Below are 12,013 nucleotides of genomic sequence, written 5' to 3'. Positions count from 1 at the left end.
ACCTGGAAGAATCCATTGAAGGGTTTAGGTAAACTGGGACCTGGAAGAATCCATTGAAGGGTTTAGGTAAACTGGGACCTGAAAGAATCCACTGAAGGGTTTAGGTTAACTGGGACCTGGAAGAATCCATTGAAGGGTTTAGGTAAACTGTCTGGGACCTGGAATAATCCATTGAAGGGTTTAGGTAAACTGGGACCTGGAAGAATCCATTGAAGGGTTTAGGTAAACTGGGACCTGGAAGAATCCACTGAAGGGTTTAGGTAAACTGGGACCTGGAAGAATCCATTGAAGGGTTTAGGTAAACTGGGACCTGGAAGAATCCACTGAAGGGTTTAGGTTAACTGGGACCTGGAAGAATCCATTGAAGGGTTTAGGTAAACTGTCTGGGACCTGGAATAATCCATTGAAGGGTTTAAGTTAACTGGGACCTGGAAGAATCCACTGAAGGGTTTAGGTAACCTGGGACCTGGAAGAATCCACTGAAGGGTTTAGGTAAACTGGGACCTGGAAGAATCCATTGAAGGGTTTAGGTAAACTGGGACCTGAAGAATCCATTGAAGGGTTTAGGTAAACTGTCTGGGACCTGGAAGAATCCACTGAAGGGTTTAGGTAAACTGGGACCTGGAAGAATCCATTGAAGGGTTTAGGTAAACTGGGACCTGGAAGAATCCATTGAAGGGTTTAGGTAAACTGGGACCTGGAAGAATCCATTGAAGGGTTTAGTTAAACTGTCTGGGACCTGGAATAATCCATTGAAGGGTTTAGTTAAACTGGGACCTGGAAGAATCCATTGAAGGGTTTAGGTAAACTGTCTGGGACCTGGAAGAATCCACTGAAGGGTTTAGGTAAACTGGGACCTGGAAGAATCCATTGAAGGGTTTAGGTAAACTGTCTGTGACCTGGAAGAATCCACTGAAGGGTTTAGGTAAACTGTCTGGGACCTGGAATAATCCATTGAAGGGTTTAGGTAAACTCTCTGGGACCTGGAAGAATCCATTGAAGGGTTTAGGTAAACTGGGACCTGGAAGAATCCATTGAAGGGTTTAGGTAAACTGGGACCTGGAAGAATCCATTGAAGGGTTTAGGTAAACTGGGACCTGGAAGAATCCACTGAAGGGTTTAGGTTAACTGGGACCTGGAAGAATCCATTGAAGGGTTTAGGTAAACTGTCTGGGACCTGGAATAATCCATTGAAGGGTTTAGGTAAACTGGGACCTGGAAGAATCCATTGAAGGGTTTAGGTAAACTGGGACCTGAAGAATCCGTTGAAGGGTTTAGGTAAACTGTCTGGGACCTGGAAGAATCCACTGAAGGGTTTAGGTAAACTGGGACCTGGAAGAATCCATTGAAGGGTTTAGGTAAACTGGGACCTGAAGAATCCATTGAAGGGTTTAGGTAAACTGTCTGGGACCTGGAAGAATCCATTGAAGGGTTTAGGTTAAACTGTCTGGGGGACCTGGAAGAATCCATTGAAGGGTTTAGGTAAACTGGGACCTGGAAGAATCCACTGAAGGGTTTAGGTAAACTGGGACCTGGAAGACTCCATTGAAGGGTTTAGGTAAACTGGGACCTGGAAGAATCCATTGAAGGGTTTAGGTAAACTGTCTGGGACCTGGAAGAATCCATTGAAGGGTTTAGGTAAACTGGGACCTGGAAGAATCCAGTGAAGGGTTTAGGTAAACTGGGACCTGGAAGAATCCATTGAAGGGTTTAGGTAAACTGGGACCTGAAGAATCCATTGAAGGGTTTAGGTAAACTGTCTGGGACCTGGACGAATCCATTGAAGGGTTTAGGTTAAACTGTCTGGGGGACCTGGAAGAATCCATTGAAGGGTTTAGGCAAACTGGGACCTGGAAGAATCCACTGAAGGGTTTAGGTAAACTGGGACCTGGAAGAATCCATTGAAGGGTTTAGGTAAACTGGGACCTGGAAGAATCCACTGAAGGGTTTAGGTAAACTGGGACCTGGAAGAATCCATTGAAGGGTTTAGGTAAACTGGGACCTGGAAGAATCCACTGAAGGGTTTAGGTAAACTGTCTGGGACCTGGAAGAATCCACTGAAGGGTTTAGGTAAACTGGGACCTGGAAGAATCCATTGAAGGGATTAGGTAAACTGGGACCTGAAGAATCCATTGAAGGGTTTAGGTAAACTGTCTGGGACCTGGAAGAATCCATTGAAGGGTTTAGGTTAAACTGTCTGGGGGACCTGGAAGAATCCATTGAAGGGTTTAGGTAAACTGGGACCTGGAAGAATCCACTGAAGGGTTTAGGTAAACTGGGACCTGGAAGAATCCATTGAAGGGTTTAGGTAAACTGGGACCTGGAAGAATCCATTGAAGGGTTTAGGTAAACTGTCTGGGACCTGGAAGAATCCATTGAAGGGTTTAGGTAAACTGTCTGGGACCTGGAAGAATCCATTGAAGGGTTTAGGTAAACTGGGACCTGGAAGAATCCAGTGAAGGGTTTAGGTAAACTGGGACCTGGAAGAATCAATTGAAGGGTTTAGGTAAACTGGGACCTGAAGAATCCATTGAAGGGTTTAGGTAAACTGTCTGGGACCTGGAAGAATCCATTGAAGGGTTTAGGTTAAACTGTCTGGGGGACCTGGAAGAATCCATTGAAGGGTTTAGGTAAACTGGGACCTGGAAGAATCCACTGAAGGGTTTAGGTAAACTGGGACCTGGAAGAATCCATTGAAGGGTTTAGGTAAACTGGGACCTGGAAGAATCCACTGAAGGGTTTAGGTAAACTGTCTGGGAGGTATGAGTATTTGTAGATGAAAGTGCATAGTTGGCGTACATTAATGTCGTAAATAGACAAGATATTGCGTTTCTTAAACAAAGGTGCAGATGGAGCCAGGTAATTAGAGGAGGTGACTGGTCTTGTAAATGTATTTTGTATGATGAGTAATTTGTGTAGGTAGGAGGCATATGTTCTGGCCCAGACAATATTACAGTAAATGAGATATGGGTAAATTAAGCTATAGCATAGAGTTAGGATATTTAATATTCTTACTAGTGAATTCAATAAAGTTGGATTGTTTAAAATTTGAAGATAATTTGTTTATCTGGAACCATTCAGAAAGTGTGGCCATGCCTGAGTTGGTAACATCAGCAAAGAGAATGTGAAGTACGGTAGAAGACCCAGCAGCAAGGTCGTTGATATAGATGAGGAATAACAAAGGTCCAATTGTCGAATCCTGTGGTATGCCAGGATATCTTTGCCCTGGTAAATGCACATCTGTTTGCATAAACATATTGTTCTCTAACATAAACACAACTATATAGCCAACCACTAACCCTTACCCTCCACTATCAGAACTAGACTGGTAAATCCCCTAACCCCTTACCCTCCACTATCAGAACTAGACTGGTTAAACCCTCACTACTAACCCTCCACTATCAGAACTAGACTGGTAAATCCCCTAACCCTCCACTATCAGAACTAGACTGGTTAAACCCTCACTACTAACCCTCCACTATAAAAACTAGACTGGTAAATCCCCTAACCCCTAACCCTCCACTATCAGAACTAGACTGGTTAAACCCTGACCACTGACCCTTACCCTCCACTATCAGAACTAGACTGGTAAATCCGTAACCCCTAACCCTCCACTATCAGAACTAGACTGGTAAACCCCTAACCCTCCACTATCAGAACTAGACTGGTAAATCCCCTAACCCCTAACCCTCCACTATCAGAACTAGACTGGTAAATTCCCTAACCCCTAACCCTCCACCATCAGAACTAGACTGGTTAAACCCTGACCACTAACCCTTACCCTCCACTATCAGAACTAGACTGGTAAATCCGTAACCCCTAACCCTCCACTATCAGAACTAGACTGGTTAATCCCCTAACCCCTAACCCTCCACTATCAGAACTAGACTGGTAAATCCCCTCACCCCTAACCCTCCACTATCAGAACTAGACTGCTAAATCCCCTAACCCCTAACCCTCCACTATCAGAACTAGACTGGTAAAACCCCTAACCCCTAACCCTCCACTATCTGAACTAGACTGGTAAATCCCCTAACCCCTAACCCTCCACTATCAGAACTAGACTGGTTAAACCCTCACTACTGACCTTCCACTATCACAACTAGACTGGTAAATCCCCTAACCCCTAACCCTCCACTATCAGAACTAGACTGGTAAATCCCCTAACCCCTAACCCTCCACTATCAGAACTAGACTGGTAAATCCCCTAACCCCTAACCCTCCACTATCAGAACTAGACTGGTAAATCCCCTCACCCCTAACCCTCCACTATCAGAACTAGACTGGTAAATCCCCTAACCCCTAACCCTCCACTATCAGAACTAGACTGGTAAAACCCCTAACCCCTAACCCTCCACTATCTGAACTAGACTGGTAAATCCCCTAACCCCTAACCCTCCACTATCAGAACTAGACTGGTTAAACCCTCACTACTGACCTTCTACTATCACAACTAGACTGGTAAAACCCCTAACCCCTAACCCTCCACTATCAGAACTAGACTGCTAAATCCCCTAACCCCTAACCCTCCACTATCAGAACTAGACTGGTAAATCCCCTAACCCCTAACCCTCCACTATCAGAACTAGACTGGTAAATCCCCTAACCCCTAACCCTCCACTATCAGAACTAGACTGGTAAAACCCCTAACCCCTAACCCTCCACTATCAGAACTAGACTGGTAAATCCCCTAACCCCTAACCATCCACTATCAGAACTAGACTGGTTAAACCCTCACTACTGACCTTCCACTATCAGAACTAGACTGGTAAATCCCCTAACCCTCCACTATCAGAACTAGACTGGTTAAACCCTCACCACTAACCCTCCACTATCAGAACTAGACTGGTAAATCCCCTAACCCTCCACTATCAGAACTAGACTGGTAAATCCCCTAACCCCTAACCCTCCACTATCAGAACTAGACTGGTAAATCCCCTAACCCCTAACCCTCCACTATCAGAACTAGACTGGTAAATCCCCTAACCCCTAACCCTCCACTATCAGAACTAGACTGGTAAATCCCCTCACCCCTAACCCTCCACTATCAGAACTAGACTGGTAAAACCCCTAACCCCTAACCCTCCACTATCAGAACTAGACTGGTAAATCCCCTAACCCCTAACCTTCCACTATCAGAACTAGACTGGTTAAACCCTCACTACTGACCTTCCACTATCAGAACTAGACTGGTAAATCCCCTAACCCTCCACTATCAGAACTAGACTGGTTAAACCCTCACCACTAACCCTCCACTATCAGAACTAGACTGGTAAATCCCCTCACCCCTAACCCTCCACTATCAGAACTAGACTGGTAAAACCCCTAACCCCTAAACCTCAACTATCAGAACTAGACTGGTTAAACCCTCACTACCGACCTTCCACTATCAGAACTAGACTGGTAAATCCCCTAACCCTCCACTATCAGAACTAGACTGGTTAAACCCTCACCACTAACCCTCCACTATCAGAACTAGACTGGTAAATCCCCTCACCCCTAACCCTCCACTATCAGAACTAGACTGGTAAAACCCCTAACCCCTAAACCTCAACTATCAGAACTAGACTGGTTAAACCCTCACTACCGACCTTCCACTATCAGAACTAGACTGGTAAATCCCCTAACCCTCCACTATCAGAACTAGACTGGTTAAACCCTCACCACTAACCCTCCACTATCAGAACTAGACTGGTAAATCCCCTAACCCCTAACCCTCCACTATCAGAACTAGACTGGTAAATCCCCTAACCCTCCACTATCAGAACTAGACTGGTAAATCCCCTAACCCCTAACCCTCCACTATCAGAACTAGACTGGTAAATCCCCTAACCCCTAACCCTCCACTATCAGAACTAGACTGGTAAATCCCCTAACCCCTAACCCTCCACTATCAGAACTAGACTGGTATTGAACCCTGTGCCACACCACAGGATATCTTGGCCCTGGTAGAAGCACAGCTGTTTGCATAAACACATTGTTCTCTAACATAAACACAACTTTATAGCCAATTATATGTTTAATCATGAAAACAGTAATAATGCAATTTAGAAAGTATGGTTTCATGATCAACCATGTCAAACGCTTTGGATAAATCTAAAAAGATGCCGAGAGCTTATTCAATGTTGTTGAGGACTGTAAATATTTGATCCATAAGTTGCAAAAGAGCCATATCTGGGAGCAGTTTTTGCCAAAACCATATTGGTGCTCATGTAGAAGGGATAAGGAATCCAGTTATTTGTGTCATCCGTTTCGGGGAAGTACCTGCGTAATTGCTCACCCAACTCACTCGGGTGCTTTGCTAAATCACATTTGACATTGTCCGTAAGCTTGAGTTCATTTGCACACAAAGAAATCATACAATGATGGAAAGGCCTGTGTGTTGTCCTTGTTAATGCAGACAGAAGAGCTCCGACTTCTTAATCAGCCTCAATTTTGTCCCACACATTGAATATAGTTGCGGAGTGTCCCTGTAATCCTAGATTCAGATCATTCAGGAGAGAAAAAACATCACCCAGATGGGCCAGTCGTGTGAGAAACTCGTCATCATGCAAACGGTCAGACAAGTGAAAATTATGGTGAGTAAAGAAAACTTTATGCTCGTCTCTCAATTTTAAAAGCGTTACATGGTCGCTGCCCATATCATTGCATATTGCAGAAAATACACGAGAGTTCAGGGGCCTTGCTTTAACAAAGTTAACCATTTTCACTGTAGTGTCCCAAAACGTCTTTCTGCAGTGTACCCAAGTGACGTCTGGAGCAGCTGCTTGCACGTGCGTTACCACACGACTGTCTCCTTGTCATGGCTTTTGCTCCATCAGTACAGATACCAACATAAGCAGCAGCTACGTTTGGCTACATACGGACCGTTAGTGGAATTCCCGCGAGAGAGTAACGGTTAATGTGATTGGATGTTAATTATTTGACTAGGCTACCTGTATTTGACATTGGGTTGTTATTTTGCTGAACACTAGATGGTTTAATTTTATTTTTGGCAGTGAAACAAGGCTACTCAGGCGAGAGAAAAAACTCACCCAAATGTATAACCCCATTGGAACATATAAATGGACTGTTTGAAAATGTGAAGAAAAAAAAGAGGAAAAAAATCAAGAGGCGATTACCTCCATCACATCAGGAGGGTCTCTAAATGACTGGTACTGGTACAGAGTCAATGTGGAGGCTATATACAGGGTTTTATGGTACAGAGTCAATGTGGAGGCTATATACAGGGTTTTACGGTACAGAGTCAATGTGGAGGCTATATACAGGGTTTTACGGTACAGAGTCAATGTGGAGGCTATATACAGGGGGTACCGGTACAGAGTCAATGTGGAGGCTATATACAGGGTTTTACGGTACAGAGTCAATGTGGAGGCTATATACAGGGTGTTACGGTACAGAGTCAATGTGGAGGCTATACACAGGGATTTACGGTACAGAGTCAATGTGGAGGCTATATACAGGGGGTACCGGTACAGAGTCAATGTGGAGGCTATATACAGGGTTTTACGGTACAGAGTCAATGTGGAGGCTATATACAGGGTGTTACGGTACAGAGTCAATGTGGAGGCTATATACAGGGGGTACCGGTACAGAGTCAATGTGGATGCTATATACAGGGGGTACCGGTACAGAGTCAATGTGGAGGCTATATACAGGGGGTACCGGTACAGAGTCAATGTGGAGGCTATATACAGGGGGTACCGGTACAGAGTCAATGTGGAGGCTATATACAGGGGGTACAGGTACAGAGTCAATGTGGAGGCTATATATAGGGGGTACCGGTACAGAGTCAATGTGGAGGCTATATACAGGGGGTATCGGTACAGAGTCAATGTGGAGGCTATATACAGGGGGTACCGGTACAGAGTCAATGGGGAGGCTATATACAGGTGGTACCGGTACAGAGTCAATGTGGAGGCTATATACAGGGGGTACCGGTACAGAGTCAATGTGGAGGCTATATACAGGGGGTACCGGTACAGAGTCAATGTGGAGGCTATATACAGGGGGTACAGGTACAGAGTCAATGTGGAGGCTATATACAGGGGGTACCGGTACAGAGTCAATGGGGAGGCTATATACAGGGGGTACCGGTACAGAGTCAGTGTGCGGGGGCACCGGTTAGTCGAGGTAATTGAGGTAATATGTACATGTAGGTAGAGTTAAAGTGACTATCCATAGATAATAAACAGAGAGTAGCAGCAGCGTAAAGGGGGAGGACAATGTAAATAGTCTGCGTAGCCATTTTATTAATTGTTCAGGAGTCTTATGGCTTGGGGGTAGAAGCTGTTTAGAAGCCTCTTGGACCTAGACTTGGCGCTCCGGTACCGCTTGCCGTACGGTAGCAGAGAGAACAGTCTATGACTATGTTGGCTGGAGTCTTTGACAATTTTTAGGGTCTTCCTCTGACACCGCCTGGTATAGAGGTCCTGGATGGCAGGAAGCTTGGCCCCTGTGACCATGTATTGCTTGGGTGGATGGATGGAGGGATTCATTAATTAATTGGGGTGTTGGGTCCTAGACCTTTTAGATAATTAACAGGGATAAATGGAAAAAATTACCTCAGTTTGAAAGACACAGAGTCTGTTTTAGTCTCATTGGTCCACTCTCAGTTCCTCCTTAATCGTGTGACCTGCAGACAGCTGTGTCAATATGGGCTTCGGAGAGAAAGCAATATCAGAGACATGGATAACAGGAAAACTAACATGCAGCCAGCGGTGTTTCCGCTCCGAAGAAGCTGTTTTCTGAAAGTAATCCCCTGTATGGAGCGCTTGGACATGGAGAGGTTAAATCTGATTGGTTTAGATTTGAGGAAATGGCCAAATGTAAGGAATAGGCCATAGGGTTGTGTTTAGCCACGGGGAAGGAATGTAGTCTGCTTGGTTTAACTGATGAAGAGGTTTTTAAAGGTTAATATGAAGCTCCATGCTGGGCCTCATAGAGGGTCTCCTCCTGTCCCCTGTCCTGCTGGGCCTCATAGAGGGTCTCCTCCTGTCCCCCTGTCCTGCTGGGCCTCATGGAGAGGGTCTCCTCCTGTCCCCCTGTCTGTGTGTCCTGCTGGGCCTCATAGAGAGGGTCTCCTCCTGTCCCCATGTCCTGCTGGGCCTCATAGAGGGTCTCCTCCTGTCCCCCTGTCCTGCTGGGCCTCATAGAGAGGGTCTCCTCCTGTCCCCCTGTCTGTGTATCCTGCTGGGCCTCATAGAAGGTCTCCTCCTGTCCCCCTGTCCTGCTGGGCCTCATAGAGAGGGTCTCCTCCTGTCCCCCTGTCTGTGTGTCCTGCTGGGCCTCATAGAGGGTCTCCTCCTGTCCCCCTGTCCTGCTGGGCCTCATAGAGGGTCTCCTCCTGTCCCCCTGTCCTGTTGGGCCTCATAGAGAGGGTCTCCTCCTGTCCCCCTGTCCTGTTGGGCCTCATAGAGGGTCTCCTCCTGTCCCCCTGTCTGTGTATCCTGCTAGGCCTCATAGAGGGTCTCCTCCTGTCCCCCTGTCCTGCTGGGCCTCATAGAGAGGGTCTCCTCCTGTCCCCCTATCCTGCTGGGCATCATAGAGGGTCTCCTCCTGTCCTCCTGTCCTGTTGGGCCTCATAGAGAGGGTCTCCTCCTGTCCCCCTGTCCTCCTGGGCCTCATAGAGAGGGTCTCCTGCTGTCCCCATGTCCTGCTGGGCCTCATAGAGGGTCTCCTCCTGTCCCCCTGTCCTGCTGGGCCTCATAGAGAGGGTCTCCTCCTGTCCTCCTGTCTGTGTATCCTGCTGGGCCTCATAGAAGGTCTCCTCCTGTCCCCCTGTCCTGCTGGGCCTCATAGAGAGGGTCTCCTCCTGTCCCCCTGTCTGTGTGTCCTGCTGGGCCTCATAGAGGGTCTCCTCCTGTCCCCCTGTCCTGCTGGGCCTCATAGAGGGCCTCCTCCTGTCCCCCTGTCCTGTTGGGCCTCATAGAGAGGGTCTCCTCCTGTCCCCCTGTCCTGTTGGGCCTCATAGAGGGTCTCCTCCTGTCCCCCTGTCTGTGTATCCTGCTGGGCCTCATAGAGGGTCTCCTCCTGTCCCCCTGTCCTGCTGGGCCTCATAGAGAGGGTCTCCTCCTGTCCCCCTATCCTGCTGGGCCTCATAGAGGGTCTCCTCCTGTCCCCCTGTCCTGTTGGGCCTCATAGAGAGGGTCTCCTCCTGTCCCCCTGTCTGTGTGTCCTGCTGGGCCTCATAGAGAGGGTCTCCTGCTGTCCCCCTGTCCTGCTGGGCCTCATAGAGAGGGTCTCCTGCTGTCCCCCTGTCTGTGTGTCCTGCTGGGCCTCATAGAGAGGGTCTCCTGCTGTCCCCCTGTCCTGTAGGGTCTCATAGAGAGGGTCTCCTGCTGTCCTGCTGGGCCTCATAGAGAGGGTCTCCTCCTGTCCCCCTGTCCTGCTGGGCCTCATAGAGAGGGTCTCCTGCTGTCCCCCTGTCCTGCTGGGCCTCATAGAGAGGGTCTCCTCCTGTCCCCCTGTCCTGCTGGGCCTCATAGAGAGGGTCTCCTCCTGTCCCCCTGTCCTGCTGGGCCTCATAGAGGGTCTCCTGCTGTCCCCCTGTCCTGCTGGGCCTCATAGAGAGGGTCTCCTGCTGTCCCCCTGTCCTGCTGGGCCTCATAGAGAGGGTCTCCTGCTGTCCCCCTGTCTGTGTATCCTGAGGGTGTTTCTAGGAGAGGGCCGTGCTGAGGTCACTGGGGCTGTCATGCCTCCCTGCAGTACGTCATCCTCAACCCTGCAGCCATCATTGGCACAGCTCTCTCTAGTAGAGGCCCACGGTAGGGATGTGACAATTGGAAAACATTTCTTCCCATTTAAACATACTTTATTTTCCCTTCGGTTTTCTGTTGGGGCAGTGGTGTAGTGCTATTTTTTCAGGTACCAGTGTGCTTTTCTTTTTTTTTTACGCCATTTGGTTTGGGATCTGATCCCTTCACACCATTATACCCACCCCCATCTACACCCCCTTACCCAGGGTAGTCAAAACTGTGGAGACATCCCAGCTCCAGGCCTCTGTCATGACATCACAGCTGGGGAGAGAGCATCTGGAGTGGGGTGTGGAGCCATGAGTCTCCCCTTGTTCCCTGAACTCTGTCTCTCTTCTCCCTTCATCACACCAACCTCCTCCTCTCCCTGAACTCTCTCTCTTCTCCCCTCACCACTCCAGCCTCCTCCTCTCCCTGAACTCTCTCTCTCTTCTCCCCTCATCACTCCAGCCTCCTCCTCTCCCTGAACTCTCTTTCTCTTCTCCCCTCACCACTCCAGCCTCCTCCTCTCCCTGAACTCTCTCTCTTCTCCCCTCACCACTCCAGCATCCTCCTCTACCTGAACTCTCTCTCTCTCTGCTCCCCTCACCACTCCAGCCTTCTCCTCTCCATGAACTCTCTCTCTCTCTGCTCCCCTCACCACACCAGCCTCCTCCTCTACCTGAACTCTCTCTCTTCTCCCCTCATCACTCCAGCCTCCTCCTCTCCCTGAACTCTCTCTCTCTTCTCCCCTCACCACTCCAGCATCCTCCTCTACCTGAACTCTCTCTCTCTTCTCCCCTCACCAGCATCTGGAGAGAGACAGAGTTCAGGGAACAAGGGGAGCCTCATGGCTCCACACCCCAATCCAGATGCTCTCTACTCAGCTGTGATGTCATGACAGAGGAAGCATCCCTGGAGCTGGGATGTCTCCACAGTTTTGATTACCCTGGTAAGAGGGTGTTTGGATGGGGGTGGGTACAATGGTGTGAAGGGATGAGATCCAAAACTAAACATAGAAGGTTATAGCTAACGTGCTTATCTGTAGAAAGTGAATTTCCTTTCAGTCAAACTGAGACCTTACTACCACACTCAGTGGTAGGAAAAGTACTCAACTGTCATACTTGAGTAAAAGTAAAGATACCTTAAAAGAAAATGACTCAAGTAAAAGTGAAAGTCACCCAGTAAAATACTACTTAAGTAAAAATCGAAAAGTATTTGGTTTTAAATATACTTAAGTATCAAAAGTAAAAGTATAAATAATTTCAAATTCCTTATAT

At 47.9% G+C, this 12,013-nt stretch overlaps 1 protein-coding gene across 1 annotated transcript in view; it reads left to right on the top strand.

Annotated features, from left to right (window-relative positions):
• Positions 1 to 12,013, top strand: part of emilin2a (elastin microfibril interfacer 2a) — a gene marked incomplete in the record, with an annotated part of 64,021 nt that overhangs the window by 23,565 nt on the left and 28,443 nt on the right.

The sequence above is a fragment of the Salmo trutta genome, chromosome 31, assembly GCF_901001165.1.
Source record: "Salmo trutta chromosome 31, fSalTru1.1, whole genome shotgun sequence".
In the NCBI taxonomy this organism is placed as follows: domain Eukaryota; kingdom Metazoa; phylum Chordata; class Actinopteri; order Salmoniformes; family Salmonidae; genus Salmo; species Salmo trutta.
The sequence above is the reverse complement of the archived record's forward strand: the minus strand, read 5'-3'. Positions and strand labels throughout refer to the sequence as shown.